We start from the raw sequence: 16,696 nt of genomic DNA, 5'->3' as shown, positions 1-16,696 counted from the left end.
GTCTTGTGTAGACCCAGACCAGGTGACAGGTTCCATTCCCTGAAGGACATTAGTGAACCAGTTGGGTTTTTATGACAATCCAGCAGTTTTCATGGTCACTTTTTCCTGGTGCCAGCCCCACAAATTACCAGATTCATTCAGCTCAATTTCACAACCTGCCTTTGTGTTTTTGTGGATTCTCTCTCACACCTTTTTTTCTGTTTTAAATCAGTTTCACAGGGTATTAGAAGGGGAGGATTTGCAGTCGGGAAACAGAAACAAATCATCACAGCAGAATCTGACATTCGCCCGATTTATCATAACCTGAATATCATTTGATTTTGAACATGGAAGGAAAAAGTACCATTCACAGTGGAGAGAAACCGTACATGTGTTCTGCGTGTGGACGAGGCTTCAACCGATCATCTGGCCTGTCAAGACACCAGCGCAGCCACATCGGGGAGAAACCATGGAAATGTGGGGACTGTGGGAAGGGATTCAGATTCCCGTCTGAGCTGGAAGAGCATCGGCGCAGTCACACTGGGGAGAGGCCGTTCACCTGCTCAACGTGTGGGAAGAGATTTACTCTTTCAAGCAACCTGCTGAGCCACCAGCGAGTTCACAGTGAAGAGAGACCTTTTAAATGCCCAGACTGTGGGAAGTGCTTTAAAAGTTCCTGCGAGCTGATGTCCCATCAACATGTTCACACTGACGAGAGACCGTTCAGGTGCTCTCAATGCGGGACTGGGTTCAGGCGATCATCTCAACTCACTGTACACCAGCGAACTCACACTGGGGAGAGGCCATTCACCTGCCCTCAGTGTGGGAAGGGATTCACTCAGTCATCTCACCTGCTGACACACCAGCGAGTTCACACCGGGGAGAAGCCATTCACCTGCCCCCAGTGTGGGAAGGGATTCACTCAGTTATCTAGCCTGCTGACACACCAGCAAATTCACACTGGGGAGAGGCCATTCACCTGCCGTCAGTGTGGGAAGAGATTCACTACCTCATCCAACCTGCTGACACACCAACGAATTCACACTGGGGAGAGGCCATTCATCTGCCCCCAGTGTGGGAAGGCATTTATTCATTCATCCCACCTGCTGACACACCAACGAATTCACACTGGGGAGAGACCATTCACCTGCCCCCATTGTGGGAAGGGATTCACTACCTCATCCAAGCTGCTGGCACACCAACGAATTCACACTGGGGAGAGACCATTCACCTGCCCCCATTGTGGGAAAGGATTCACTACCTCATCCAACCTGCTGACACACCAGCAAATTCACAAGTAACTAAAGTGGTGGGATTTTGCTGTTAATCACATGCAGGACCGAACCATGTTCATTGGGATCTGTTTCTGCTGATGTTAATAAACTACAGACCACTTAGGGGGGCGAATATTCTGGGTAAATATCAAATAAATTAGTTTTGTGTTAAAGACACGATGTGTTGAATCTTTTTAAAATCTCTAACACAAGTTCATTCCTTTTGAAATGCTCTCCCTCCATCCTCATCCCCAACAACTGGTGTGAGGATCTCATGGAGCTTCTTTATCACTAAGATTGAGACAATCGGATGAGCTGCCTTTGCTGCTTCCCTCCTTTCCACTCGCCCTCCCTCAAGTTCCCCATTATCCGAGCTCTGAACTCACATCTTTCTGTAGTTTCCCTTCCATCTCCCCTCATGCCCTCTCAGAGCTCATCTTGTCCATGAAATTCATCTCTTGCTCTATTGACCCTACACCCACTAAACTACTGATCACTCAACTTCCCCATTTTCACTGAATATGTCGACAGTTTTCTCTCTCAAGTACTGTCCATCTTTCCTTCAAATCTGCCATCATTATACCCATAGAACTATAGAAAGGTTACAGCACAGAAGGAGGCCATTTGGCCCATCTTGTCCACGCCAGCCCGAGGACACCCAAGTGTCCTTTCTAATCCCACCTTCCTGCTCCCGGTCTATAGCCCTGCAGCTTACAGCACTGAAGTTGCAGATCCAGGTACTTTTTAAAAGAGTTTAGAGTTTCTGCCTCTACCACCAACTTGGGCAGTGAATTCCAGACACCCACTACCCTCTGTGTAAAAAAGTTCTTCCTCATGTCGCCCCTATACCTTCTGCCACTTATCTTGAATCTACGTCCCCTGGATCTAGAATTCTCTACCAAGGGAAACAATTTTATCCTGTCCACTCTATCTATTCCCCTCATAATTTTGTACACCTCAATCAAGTCATCTCTCAGCCTTCTTTGTTCTAAGGAAAATAACCCCAACCTATCCAATCTCTCCTCGTAGTTACACTTTTCTAACCCTGGCAACATTCTTGTAAACCTCCTCTGCAGTCTCCCCAGAGCTATTATGTCCTTCCCATAATGTGGTGACCAGAACTGCACACAGCACTCCAGTTGTGGCCTCTCCAGTATTTTATACAATTCCAACATTATATCCTTACTTTTATATTCTATACCTCTGCCAATGAAGGAGAGCATTCCATATGCCTTCTTTACAACCTTGTCTACTTGAACTGCTGCCTTCAGGGACCTGTGTACTTGTATGTCAAGATCTCTCACTTCATCTACCCCTCTCAGTATATTCCCAGTTATTGTGTAATCCTTGTAACTGTTTGACCTCCCTAAATGTATGACCTCACACTTTTCTATGTTAAAATCCATCTGCCACTTTACCGCCCACTCCACCAACCCATCTATATTGTTTTGGAGATTGTGGCTATCCTCTACACTATCTACTACTCAGCCAATCTTTGTGTCATCTGCAAATTTCCCAACCGTCCCCCCACGTTCACGTCCAAATCGTTAATATATAACACAAACAGCAAGGGTCCCAACACTGAGCCCTGTGGAACACCACTTGAGACAACTTTCCATTCGCAAGGGCATCCATCGAACATTACCCTTTGTTTCCTGTTACAAAGCCAACCTTTTATCCAGTTTGCAACATTACCCTGAATCCCATGGGCTTTTACTTTCCTGACCAATCTGCCATGTGGGACCTTGTCAAATGCCTTGCTAAAATCCATGTACACAACATCCACTGCACTACCTTCATCAACCCTTCTTGTCACTTCCTCAAAGAATTCAATCAAATTTGTGAGGCAAGACCTTTCTTTAACAAATCCATGCTGACCATCCCTGACTAGCCCATGCCTTTCCACATGACAGTTAATCCTATCTCTCAGGATTGATTCTGCTAATTTGCTCACCACCGATGTAAGTCTAACTGGCCTATAATTGTTTGGCATTTCCTTTGATCCCTTTTTAAACAATGGAACTACGTTTGCATTTCTCCAGTCCTCCGGTACCTCCCCTGTATCTAGTGAAGATTGGAAAATCATCCTCAGAGCATCTGCTATCTCCTCCCTGACTTCCTTCAGCAGCCTTAGAAACAATCCATCTGGCCCTGGTGACTTATCAACTTTCAAGGGTTTCAACCCTTCGAATACTTCTTCTCTCTTTATGACTATCCAGTCCAATATCTCGCAGTGTTCCTCCTGGACTACTATATTTCCATCCTCCCTTTCCTTTGTAAATACAGAGACAAAATATTCATTCAAAACCCTTCCCACAGCCTCTGCATCTACACACAAGTTTCCATCTTCATCTCTGATAGGTCCCACTTTTTCCTTAACTAACCTTTTAGCCTTCTTGAACCGCTGCAGTCTATGTGGTGTCGGTACGCACACAGTGCTGTTAGGGAGGGAGTTCCAGGATTTTGACCCAGCGACAGTGAAGGAACGATGATATATTTCCAAGTCAGGATGGTGTGTGGCTTGGGGGGGTATCTTCCAGGTGGTGGTGTTACTATTTATCTTCAGCCCTTGTCCTTCTAGATGGCAGAGGTCTCAGCTTTGGAAGGTGCTGTCGAAGGAGCCTTGGTGAGTTGCTGCAGTGCATCTTGTAGATGGTACACAAACTGTGTGAAGTTAAAGCACGTTGTTTGCAACCTCAATGTCATATTTGACCAGAAGGTGAGCTTCTGACCACAAATCTGCACTATCACTAAGACTGCCCATTTCCACCTCAGTAACATTGCCTGACTTTGCCCCTGCCTCAGTTCATCTGCTTCTGAAACTTACATCCATCAAACTGTTAACTTTAAACTTGATTATTCTAACACAATCGTGACCGGCCTCCCATATTCTAACTTTAGTAAATGTGAGATCATCCAAAACTCTGCTGTCTATGTCCTCACTCACACCAAGTCCCATTCGCCTACCATCCCATGCTTGCTGACCCACATTGGCTCCCGGTTCAGCAGCACCTCAATTTTAAAATGCTGATCCTTGTTTTCAAATCTCTCCATGGCCTCCCCTCTCCCAATCTCTATAATCTCCTCCAGCCCTACAACCCCCAAGGATCTCTGGTCCCAACAACTGTCCCACATTCCCACCAAAGCTACACATCGAGCCCGACGGAGCCTCCAGCCTGGAACTCGGAGTGGGAGAAGGGGGAAGAATGAGGAGACACAATATAGTCTGACACTTACAGCAACCTACAGTCTATTTATATTAACGGGATAGTGAGGCAGTTCAGAAACATTTCATTGAACTACAGAAAAGTTATGGCACAGAGAGGCCATTCAGCCCATCGTAACTATGCAGGCCGAAAAATAAAAAATAAAAAACTAGCCACCCATTTTAATCCCACCTTCCTACACATGGTCCGTAGCCTTGCAGGTTACAGCACTTCAGATGCAGACCCAGGTACCTTTTAAATGAGTTGAGGGTTTCTGCCTCCACCGTCAAACCAGGCAGTGAATTCCAAACACCCACCACACTCTGGGTGAAGAGATTTTTCCTTAAGTCCCCTCTAATCTTCCTATCAAATCACCTTAAATCTATGGACCCTGGTAATTGACCTCTCAGCTAGGGAAAACAAGCCTTTACTGTCTACGCTATCTGGGCCCCTCATAATTTTGTGTGCCTCAATTAGGTCACCCCTCAGCCTCCTCTGTTCTAAGGAAAACAACCCTAGCCGATCCAATCTTTCTTCGTAGCTGCAATTTTCCGGCCCTGGCAAAATTCTTGTAAATCTGTCCTGCCACCTTCAGGGGCCAGTGGACGTGCAGTCCAAGGTCTCTCACTTCCTTCAGCCCTCTCAATATCCTCCCGTTTATTGAGTATTCCCTTGCTTTGTTTGCTTTCGCCAAATGCATTACCTCGCACATTTCTGGATTTAATTTCATTTGCCCTTTTCTGACCACTCACCAACACAATTCCTGTAGAAGATCCCATCAGGAAAACATTTTAGTTTCCCTTCTGTAAATCCTCCCCTTCTAACCCCCTGTAAAAGGAGTTTCCAAAATCCATTCCTGTCAGTCAGTGAGGCAAGTCTGGCCAAAGGAGAGGTGCCAGAGGACTGGAGGACAGCCAAAGTGGTCCCGACATTCAAGAATGCAGGAAGGGATAAACCATGGGAACTACAGGCCAGTCAGTCTAACCTCAGTGGTGGGGAAACGATTGGAAGCAATTCTGGGGGATGGAATTCATCTACACTTGAAGAGGCAGGGATTAAACAAGAACAGTCAGCATGGTTTTGTCATGTCTGACCAATTTGATTGAATTTTTTGAAGAGGTGACCAGGTATGCAGATGAGGGCAATGCATTTGACGTAGTCTACTTGGACTTCAGCAAAGCTTTTGATAAGGTCCCACATGAGAGACCGATAATGAAGGTAAGAGCCCATGGGATCCAAGGCAATTTGGCAAATTAGATCCAGAATGGGCTGAGTGGCAGGAGGCAGAGGGTGATGGTCGAGGGGTGTTTTAGTGACTGAATGCCTGTGTCCAGCGGGGTTCCACAGGGATCAGTGTTGGGTCTCTTGCTGTTTGCAGTATATATAAATGATTTAGACTTCAGTGTAGGAGGATTGATCAGTAAGTTCATGGATGACACGAAAATTGGTGGGGTGGTAAATAGTGAGGAGGATAGCCTTAGATTGCAGGAAGATATAGTTGGGCTGGTCAGTGGCAAATGGAATTTAATCCAGATAAGTTTGAGGTGATGCACTTGGGCAGGACAAACAAGGCACGGGAATACACGATGAATGGTAGCACCCTGGGAAGTACCGAGGATCGGGGGACCTTGGTGTGCACGTCCACTGGTCCCTTAAGGTAGCGGAACAGGTAGATAAGGCACATGGGATACTTGCCTTTATTAGCCTAGGCATAGAATATAAGAGCAGGGAGGTTATGTTGGAACGGTATAAAACGCTGGTTAGGCCACAGTTAGAGTATTGCCTTTAGTTCTGGAATCCGAATTATAAGAAGGATGTGATTGCACTAGACAGAGTGCAGAGGAGATTTACCAAGATGTTGCCTGGGCTGGAGAGTTTTAGTTATGAGGAGAGATTGGATAGACTAGGGTTATTTTCCCTGGAGCAGAGGAGATTGAGGGGGGACATGATTGAGGTGTATAAAATTATGTGGGGCATAGATAGGTTGGACAGGAAGGGACTTTTCTCCTTGATGGAGGGATCAATAGATTTAAGGTAAGGGGAAGGAGGTTTAGAGGGGATCTGAGGATGGATTTTTTCACCCAGAGGGTAGTGGGAGTCTGGAATTCACTGCCTGAAAGGGTGGTAGAGGCAGATACCCTCATAACATTTAATTTGGATGTGCACTTGCGATGCCATGGCATACAAGGCCATGGGCCTCCTGCTGGAAAATGGGATTAGAATTAGGTACTTGTTTCACCCGCGCAGACTCGATGGGCCGAAGGGCCTTTTTCTGTGCTGTCGACCTCTATGACCCCAGGATAGAAATTTACAACATTCTCTCCGGCTGACAGGGATGACCGCGCATGCGCCCAGCTGCACATTGCCCTCCCCCCATAAACCCGGGTCTTGCAGGAGCTCGGAGTTACCGCCCGCTGGGTATAAAGGCGGGACTGGGAGTTTGTTATTCGAGGTCTGAAGCTTAAACAGGGTATTTAAGAAACCTTCCCACCGCCACCTCCCCCTACGTGGGTTCCATTCCTCTCCGCCCGCCCGCCGGCTCCGCTCCTCCCTTGACGTTTCTCACCTGATCTTGATCGAATGGAAATGCGGCCGTCCAATTTCAACAATCAAACTGCGCATGCTCCAGTCACAGCCCCGCCCAGCGCGGTGTCTCCTGTCGTGAAGATAGGGCACATTCTGGGCCCCGGGGAATGCTGGGGAATAGCATCGCCATTAAATATCAATCTTTTAATAAACTCGAAATGTCATTTTCATTCGATTGGAATTGCAGCCAAAGAGTTCGGATAATCTCGAAGTTGGGGGATGATAGGAAACTTGGAAGCATTGTAAACTTTGAGAAGCACAATGTTGAACTTCAAAAGGACGGAGGCAGGTTTGTGGAGAGACAGATAGGTGGCAGATGATGTTCGTTGCAGCGAAGTGAGGTGATTTTTGTTTTTATTCATTCACGGGATGTGGGCTTCGCTGGCTGGGCCATCATTTATTGCTCATCCCTAGTTGCTCTTCAGAAGGGTGTTGTGAGCTGCCTTCTTGAACCGCTGCATTTCATGTGATGTAGGTACACCCACTGTGCTGTTAGGAAGGGAGTTCCAGGATCTTGAACCAGCAAAAGTGAAGGAACGGTGATATATTTCCAAGTCAGGATGGTGAGTGACTTGGAGGGGAACTTTCAACTGGTGGTCCCATCTATCTGCTGCCTTTTTCCTTCTAGATGGTAGTGGTCGTGGGTTTGTAAGGTGCTGCCGAAGGACCCTTGGTGAATTCCTGCAGTGCATCTTGTAGATGGTACACACTGCTGCAACTGTGTGTTGGTGGTGGAGGGAGTGAATGTTTGTGGATGTGATGCCAATCAAGCAGGCTGCTTTGTCCTGGACAGTGTCAAGCTTCTTGAGTGTTGTGGGAGCTGCACTCATCTACGCAAGTAGGGAGTATTCCATCACACCCCTGACTTGTACCTTTTAGATGGTGGACAGGCTTTGGGGAGTCGGGAGGTGAGTTACTCCTCGCATGATTCCTGGCCTCTGTCCTGCTATTGTAGCCACAGCATTTATATGGCTAGTCCAGTTCAGTTTCTGGTCAATGGTAACCCACAGAATGTTGATAGTAGGGGATGCAATGATGGTAATGCCGTTGAACATCAAGGAGAAATGGTTGGATTGTCTCTTGTGGAGATGGTCATTACCTGTCACTTGTGTGACATGAATGTTACTTGCCACTTCTCTGCCTAAGCCTGGATATTGTCCAGGCCTTGTTGCATTTGGACATGGACAGCTTCAGTATCTGAAGAGTCGCGGAACATCGTGCAAACATCAGTGAACATCCCTACTTCTGACCTTATGATGGAAGGAAGGTCCATTGATGAAGCAGCTGAAGATTGTTGGGCTGAGGACACTACCTTAAGGAACTCCTGAAGTGATGTCCTGGAACTGAGACGACTGACCTCCAACAACCACAACCATCTTCCTTTGTGCTAGCTATGACTCCAACCAGCAGAGAGTTTTCCTCATGATTCCCATTGACTTCAGTTTTGCTTGGGCTCCTTGATGCTACACTTGGTCAAATGTGGCCTTGATGTCAAGGGCAATCACTCTCACCTCACCAGGGGAGTTCAGCTCTCTTGTCCATGTTTGAACTAAGGCTGTAATGAGGTCAGGAGCTGAGTGGCCCTGGCGGAATCCAAACTGGACGTCAATGAGTAGGTTATTGCCAAGCAAGTGCCACTTGATAGCAATGTCGATGACCCCCCCTATTACTTTACTGAAGATCGAGAGTAGGCTGATGGGGCAGTAATTGTCCGGGTTGGACTTGTCCTGCTTTTTGTGCACAGGACATACCTGAGCAATTTTCCACATAGCCGGGTAGATGCCAGTGTTGTAGCTGTACTGGAGCAGCTTGGTAAGAGGCGCGGCAAGTTCTGTAGCACAAGTCTTCAGTACTATTGCTGGAATGTTGAGAGGGCCTATAGCCTTTGTAGTATCTCGTGCCTTGACATCACATGGAATGAATCGAATTGGCTGAAGGCTGGCATTTGTAATGCTTGGGACCTCCAGAGGAGGCCGAGATGGATCATCCACTCGGCACTTCTGGCTGAAGATTATAGCAAATGCTTCAGCCTAATCTATTGTACTGATGTTCTTGGCTCCTCCATCATTGAGGATGGAGATATTTGTGGAACCTCCTCCTCCAGTGAGTTGTTTAATTGTCCACCATCATTCACGACTGGATGTGGCATTTTGGTAGGAAGAACATGGAGAGACAATATGAAATAAAGATACAATTGTTCAGGGGGTGCTGGAGCAGAGGGACTTGGGTGTATATGTGCATAAATCATTAAAGGTGGCAGGACAGGTGGAGAGAGCAGTTAATAAAGCATACAGTATCCTGGGCTTTATCAATAGGGGCATAGACTACAAGAGCAAGTAGGTTATGCTGAGCTTATATATGACATTATTTAGATCTCAGCTGAAGTACTGTGTACAGTTCTGGGCACCACAGGAAGGATGTGAATGCATTGGAGAGAGTGCAGAAGAGGTTTACGAGAATGGTTCCAAGGACGAGAAACTTCAGTTATGAAGATAGAGGTTGGGACAGCTCAAAATGGAGAGGAGAAGGGTAAGATGATATTTGATAGAGATGTTCAAAATCATGAGGGGGCTGGATAGAATTGATAGGGAGAAACTTTTCCCACTTGTAAAAGGATCGAGAATGAGAGGGCACAGATTTAAAGTGATTTGCAAAAGAAGCAAATGTGACGTGAGAAAAAACTTTTTCACACAGTGAGTGGTTCAAGTCTGGAATGCACTGCCTAGAAGCGTAGTGGAGGCAGGTACAATCGAGGCATTCAAGAGGGCAGTAGATGATTATTTGAATAGAAACAACGTGTGAGGGTGCAGGGAAAAGGCAGGAGAATGGTGCTCAGTCAATGCTTATTTGGAGAGCCCTGCAGACACGATGGCTGAATGGCTTCCTTCTGCACCGTAACATTCTGTGATTATGTTTCAGAAAGTTAGTGCATGGGTCCTCTGTCATAGTGCTCTCCTGGATGTGAATAACAACATCGATAACTCCCTATGGTCAAATGTGCGCCTACTGGTGTGTCACCAAGTAGCATGCATGATTGAATCTTCTTCCACACACACATTTATACAGCCTCTCACCAGCCGGAATGTACCCATTGTGCAACAAATCCTTTGAAAATTTAAATCTGGAATGTTTACAGGTGGGAAAACTGAGTAAATCACTTCACACACATGAAGTATCTGAACGGTCTCCCTCTCACGTGATTGCGCTGGTGTGTCAGTAAGGATGGCTAAGTGAATCCCTTTCCACATGCAGCTGGTAAACAGCATTGTGAATGTATCCACGAGTTAACAGAGAATTGAATGTCACCCCAGTCAACAGTAACTACAGCATGTTGTATATAGCATCTTAGCCACACTAAAAAGTTCCAAATCCCTTCACAGCTGTGTTAACAATCCCCACACTAGTGGGTAGATTCCCCACACCTCTGTGCTTGCGTCTCCAATTTGGTCCCCAGAACACTGCCATCATTTCCATCCAAAAATTGAAATGCACCCATTTTGCCAAGGTAAGTGGTCAATTCCGTGGTGTAACACCCCAGTGGTTGTAAACAGCAGATCCTCTGTCTCAGTATGAGATGTGCCTTGTTAGATGGACTAGGAATGTAGTATAAACACAGCCTGACAGATGCTTCATCAACTCCAAGTCACAGTACACAGTTAAATGATCTGAGGGCCAAATGGACTCCTTGAACTCTCTCATTGCATATTGTTCGATAAGAATGAGATCACACCTATCTGATCATCTTTTATCAACTGGAGTAGGTCATTCAGCCCTTCGAACCTGCTCTGCCATTCAGTTAGACTCTGGCTGATCAATTCATCTCCTCTGAACTTGAGGGACAAACTCCTGAACAGTTAGCTCCAGCCAGTTATAGGGGTTATGAACAGCAGCAGAAACAAATGCAAACTGTCCAAATGAACATGGTTCAGACCTGGATGTGATTAACAACTGCAATAACAAGAGAATCTACCTCCAGAAGTTATTTGTGAACTTGTTGGTGTCTCATTAGGTTTTGTGACTGAGTGAATCTCTTCGCACACATGGAGCAGGTGAACGGCCTTTCCCACGCTTGTGTTTCAGGAGGTGAGATGAACTGCTGAATCCCTTCATACACACAGAGCAGATGAATGGTCGCTCCCCAGTGTGAATTTGCTGGTGTGTGAGTAGGTTGAATGATCGATTAAATCCCTTCCCACACATGGAGCAGGTGAACGGTCTCTCCCCAGTGTGACTGCGTTGATGACTTTCCAGCTGGGATGGAGATCTGAATGCCTTCCCGCAGTCCCCACACTTCCATGGTTTCTCGACCTTGTGATTCTCCAGGTTGGCCGATTCCATGTCAGTAGATCCTCCCTTTCAAATATCCTGTAAAAGGAGTTTACAAACATCAGCACTGTCAAGACAGGATAGAAATTGAGAACAGAAAATTCTAGTTTCTATAAAGCATGTTTTCCTCACGTGTTCCTGCAAAGCAGTAAATCCTCATGCCACACACTTTCCCTGTCCCTTTGCTGGAATCCAAAACCAGGGTTACCAACTGTTCAGTATTTTATAGGATTGTCCTTTATTTGAGTTAACCGTCCCAGGCTGCATAGTGCAAGGATGATGTTTGTCCCATAAATTGGACCTGCATTGAACCTTATTCAAACTGTTCTAGCAGCCAAACCTCATCCCCACCCATCCTCACAGCTCTGGCAGCACCCCACTCAACAGCCTCCCTCAACACACACATATGGACCCCATGGCAGGCTGTCCCATAATTATCTCTGTGAGAGTTGCTCACCCTGCCAAACCCATCACATCATTTCCACCATCCTTTGCTCTGCTCCCAGTTATCTCCCTCTACTCTGGCTGGGTTCAGTTCTCAAGCCCCTCCGTGCAGAGTGAGAATAGAATCAATGAATCAATCATTTTCTCTCCTGGTCACAGGAACCCTGCTTCACCAAGATGGCCGCACAGAAAGTTTTTAACTGCAAACGCGAGACCTGCAGATTCTTATTGGTAACAAAAACAAAAATACCTGGAAAAACTCAGCAAGTCTGGCAGCATATGAGGAGAGGAACACAGTTAACGTTTCGAGTCCGAATTACTGTGTTCCTCTCCGTAGATGCTGCCAGACTTGCTGAGTTTTTCCAGGTATTTTTGTTTTGGATTTCCAGCATCCGCAGTTTTTTGCTTTTCTCTTGGTTCTTATTGGGAGTCTGTTCCCCCAAAGCTGTAAATCCCCGTCCCAAACACTCTCCCTCCTCCCTGGGCTGAAATCCAAACCCATCTCACCATCTCCACCATTTCTTTCCTCCACTCCCAGTTTTCTCCCTCCCTCTCCTCTGCCTGGGTTCAGTTCTCCAGCTCCTGTCTGCAGACTGACAATAACATGAATGAGTCTTATTGGGGGTTTGGGGCCTCCAGCGGGTGTTTCTGAATCCTCCCCGCCCACCTCCCAGGGTTTCCTTCCTTCCCACAGATCAGATCCTCATTGATTTGAGCCCAAAGTGTAACCTCTTATTTATTGTCCCCCCCTCCCCCATCCTCTGATGTGAACCATCCTCCACTCGCTGACTCAGGATGGCGGCCGTTAACCTGGGCCTGTTCCCGGGAGGGAGAAGCCCCGCAGCTGCAAACCAGGCGCTGATAATTATTCATAACGGCTGCTCCAGCTCACAATGCCCGGGGAGTGATTGACGGGAGGGACGGACCAATAAGAAGAGGGGATGGGGCTGTAGGACCGAACGAGAGCGGTTGGTCCTCCAATCGGAGTGAATGAGGGGCGGGGCTAAGCCCATAACTCCCTCATTGTCTCCGCAGGCGCCCCGGCGGCTGCACATTGTCCCCGATAAAGGTGGCGGCCGTTAACCCGGGCCTGGCTCGGAGAAAAGCCCGAGAAGCTGTCGCCCTTTCAAATACTGTGCCCAAGCTTCGTATTCGGGGCTTGAGGCTTACACGAGGTGTTTATGAAGCCTCCCGACACACCCGCTGGCTTTCCTTTCCTCTCCCTTGACCCACCCGGCGGTCACTTACCGGCTGAGAATTTCTACATAGCCGCTTCAGTCATCCGCCATCGTTGGCAATGCGCATGCTCCAGCTCACATTGCCCATCATCAATAGGTAGATGGGGCGGGGCTGGAGGATGGAGAGGGAGCGGCTGGTCCTCCAACCAATCGGAGTGAATGAGGGGCGGGGCTGAGCCCGGATCTTCCTCATTGGCTGAAACTCTGCATCATTTTGAAAGCTGATTTGTCTCAAACTCCAGGAGAAAACTGGACCTTTCTGTTTGTGGCTTAAAGATGAAACCCTGTGGGTGTGGAGCAAATATTTCAACATTTGTTACTGAAATGTGGGAACATGATGAAACAATGTACAAATAATTCAAGGGCTGACTTTGAGGAATAACTGGGCAGAAAGGGAATGTCACCATTGGAACAAGGTTTCAATAAATGAACCGGCAGAAGGTTTTGCAAAGAAGGTCTGGAGAGAGATGCAGTGGTTTCTGTCGAGGTTTGTCCCGAGCAGTTCGGTAACACAGGACTCTGTGCTCTACGGGCTGTTCCCAGGGACACACACCGAGACAAACATCAACTGCAGCTGGAGGATCATCAACTCGGTGAAAGACGCTCTTTGGTCTGCCCAAAACTTGCTGGTCTTCCAGCGCAAAGAGTTGTCCCCGACCGAGTGTTGCAGACTGGCACATTCCAAAGTCCAGCACTACGTGCTGAGGGACGCACTAAAGCTTGGGGCAACCGCCACAAAGGCGCAATGGGGAAGGGTCGCTGCCTAAGACCTTTCTGCCATAGTGCACCGAGGGACTGGGAACTGTTTAAATTCCCTCGGGCTGTACAGCTCAAAATGAATGTAATATTCATTGTATGTATCAATGGATTTCGTGATACGTGTTGTAAAAGTTTGAACCTGTTTGTATTTTTGCGTTGGTGATTTTGAAATGTTTTGGAATGTTGTTTGAAGATATTTTGTGAATAAAGTATATTTTTGCAAAAAAAAAGGTTAATACTATCATCATTCAGAACAACAAAGAATATAAAGGAAGAACTGATTTTAAAGACAAACTGTTGTATTATGTATGGATGAGATATGCTGAATAAGTTTAAAAGGGGTTTTCTATATTAGACAAAATCTAGAACTCAGATGAGGATATGGATTGGTGTTCGGTGGGAAGATCTGGATCAGTGTTTTACTCCAGGAAGCCTTAAAGTCAGAGTGACAGTATTTCAGAACAGATTTCTGTGATAGCAGCAATCCCATTGCTAATTGTCAGTATCACCAAAGGAAATATTTAAAGTGGAGACTAGAGGGGTGCTTAAGGATGATGTAGACAAGGAATTTGTGAAGTATCTGAGGATAACAGTGTGCGGAAAGGAAGGGATCTGGAAAGCAGCAGACACTTCATGTTGTTCCAGGTGAAGTGAGTCCTAGTTGTGTCGGTATCAGGTTTTACACAGCAAAAGGTCAGCCTGTGGTTTCACCCTGGATGAAGAATCTCTGAATGGTACCATTCAAATCACTCAATGGGATTCTCTGAGAACCAACATCGTCTGCTCAAAGAGAGGAAGGTTTTGTGTTACAGCTAATGAGAAGCAGCATACACACTCAGAGACCTACATACAAAGACCCATATGCTCTCTCTCACACAAGCACACACATCCACATGCATACAAACTAACACACACAGTCATCCTCCCCCCCCCCACACACTCACCCCCACACATTCTCACATGGAACAGGTCGTGTGCCGTCGGATGGACACTTGCCACCCTGAATAAAACTGGGGATAAAGTATTGATGTCTGTAAGGGCCATAATATTAGATAAATTCAAGTAAATATTACTCTCGATCCCTTGTAGATCAAAAATCTGTCTAACTCAGCCTTGAATATATTCAATGACCTGGCCTCTACTGCTCTCTGGGGTAGAGAATTCCAAAGACTGACGACCCCCTGAGATAAGAAATTCCTCCTAATCTCTGTCTTAAATGGGAGACTCCTTAGTTTTAAACTGTGTCCCCTAGCTCTACATTTCCTCATGATGGGAAACATCTGCTCGGTATCTACACTGTCACCCCCCCAGAATCTTCTATGTTTCAGTAAGTTCACCTCTCATTCTTCTGAATCCCAACAAGTATGGGTGCAACCTGTTCAACCTTTCCTCATAAGACAACGCCTTCATCTTAGGAATCGGCCTAATGAACCTTCTCTGAACTGATTCCAATGTAACTATATCATTCCCTAAGTAAGGAGACCAAAACTGTACAAGTACACCAGCTGCTGTCTCACCAATGCCATGTGTAGTTGTAGCAAGTTACCTTTTTTATACTCCACCCCCCTTCCAATAAAGGCCAACACTCCATTTGTCTTCGTCATTACTTGCTGAACCTTCATGTTAATTTTTCATGATTCATGTACAAGGACACCTGAGGAAGTGGTAGAGGCAGGAACCCTCACAACATTTATGAAGTATTTAGATGAGCACTTGAAATGCCATAGCATACAGGGCTATGGGCCAAGCCCTGGAAAATGGCCGGCACAATTACGATGGGCCCAAGGGCCTGTTTCTGTGCTGTATAAGTCTATGACTCTATGACCATGACTCTATGACACCCAGATCCTTCTGTACTGCAGCATTGTGCAGTCTCTCCCCTTTTAAATAATTTTCTACTTTTATATTCTTCTCGCCAAAGTGGGAAAGCTCCCATTTTCCCACATGACGCTCCATCTGCCAAATTTTTGTCCATTCAGGTAACCTATCCATGTCCTTCTGCAGACTCTTGGTATCCTCCTCACAACTTGCTTTGTATCATCAGTGATTTTGGCTACAATACAGTCAGTTCCTTCATCCAAGTCATTATTAGAGCTGGCTGCTTTTGTCTTCTTCAATTGTGGGTGATATTGGTCCCCATTCTCCTGGACACTGAATCCATCTTGTTCTAAACTGGGTTCAATGTCAGACAGTTCAGGGAGTCAGGAATCATTCACCCCTAGACCTACACTGACAGACAAAACTGCAGACGGTTCTCAGTAAGGATTCCTCTGGTTCCTCACCATATATTAGTCAGGATACTGAAACCCACCTTTCTTACAGTCCACTCCTGGAGGCCCCACTCCCTGAGCCTACAATCTTCAGCAGGGTCAGTGGTGGAGTTCCACAGTGGGAGTGATCTCAGGGTAACTATCAGGAATGCACCCTTGGGGATGTTCCAAGGCATATGGTTTTAGATATCCTGGTGTCTAACACACAAACACACACAGACACATTAATAAAACAGGAAATTTCTGAAAACACACTGCAGGTCCTCCTTTATCTGGAGATCAAATGTCTGCTGTATGATTGTCCCAGAAGTTAACAGGCTTCTGCGAATCCTTCAGTTAGATGTTCCCAGTTTTAAATTGGTTTATTTTAAATGTATTAACACGAGCTTTAAAGTGCTAGATTCAGGACTGCCACAAAAACACATTAAATCTCCATGGAATAATTACCACAGTCATTCTCTTAAACTTAAACCTGCTGTTTCACTTTTAGTCAGAAACAGATCACAACTTTACACCAATCTCTGATTTGACAGCACATTTCCAGCATTCACCGTTGTTCTTCCTGACTCTAAACACAGTTGTGAAGGAGCCTTCTGTTCCGTGTCTAGGAGCTC

The 16,696-nt window shown here is 46.3% G+C and overlaps 1 gene segment (V, D, J or C); it reads right to left on the bottom strand.

Annotated features, from left to right (window-relative positions):
• LOC144697834 (Ig heavy chain C region-like) overlaps positions 1-16,696 on the bottom strand; it is a 541,886-nt gene that overhangs the window by 385,918 nt on the left and 139,272 nt on the right.

This window comes from Cetorhinus maximus, chromosome 23, assembly GCF_964194155.1.
Source record: "Cetorhinus maximus chromosome 23, sCetMax3.hap1.1, whole genome shotgun sequence".
NCBI classification, from domain to species: domain Eukaryota; kingdom Metazoa; phylum Chordata; class Chondrichthyes; order Lamniformes; family Cetorhinidae; genus Cetorhinus; species Cetorhinus maximus.
This window is presented reverse-complemented; position numbering and strand designations above follow the sequence as displayed.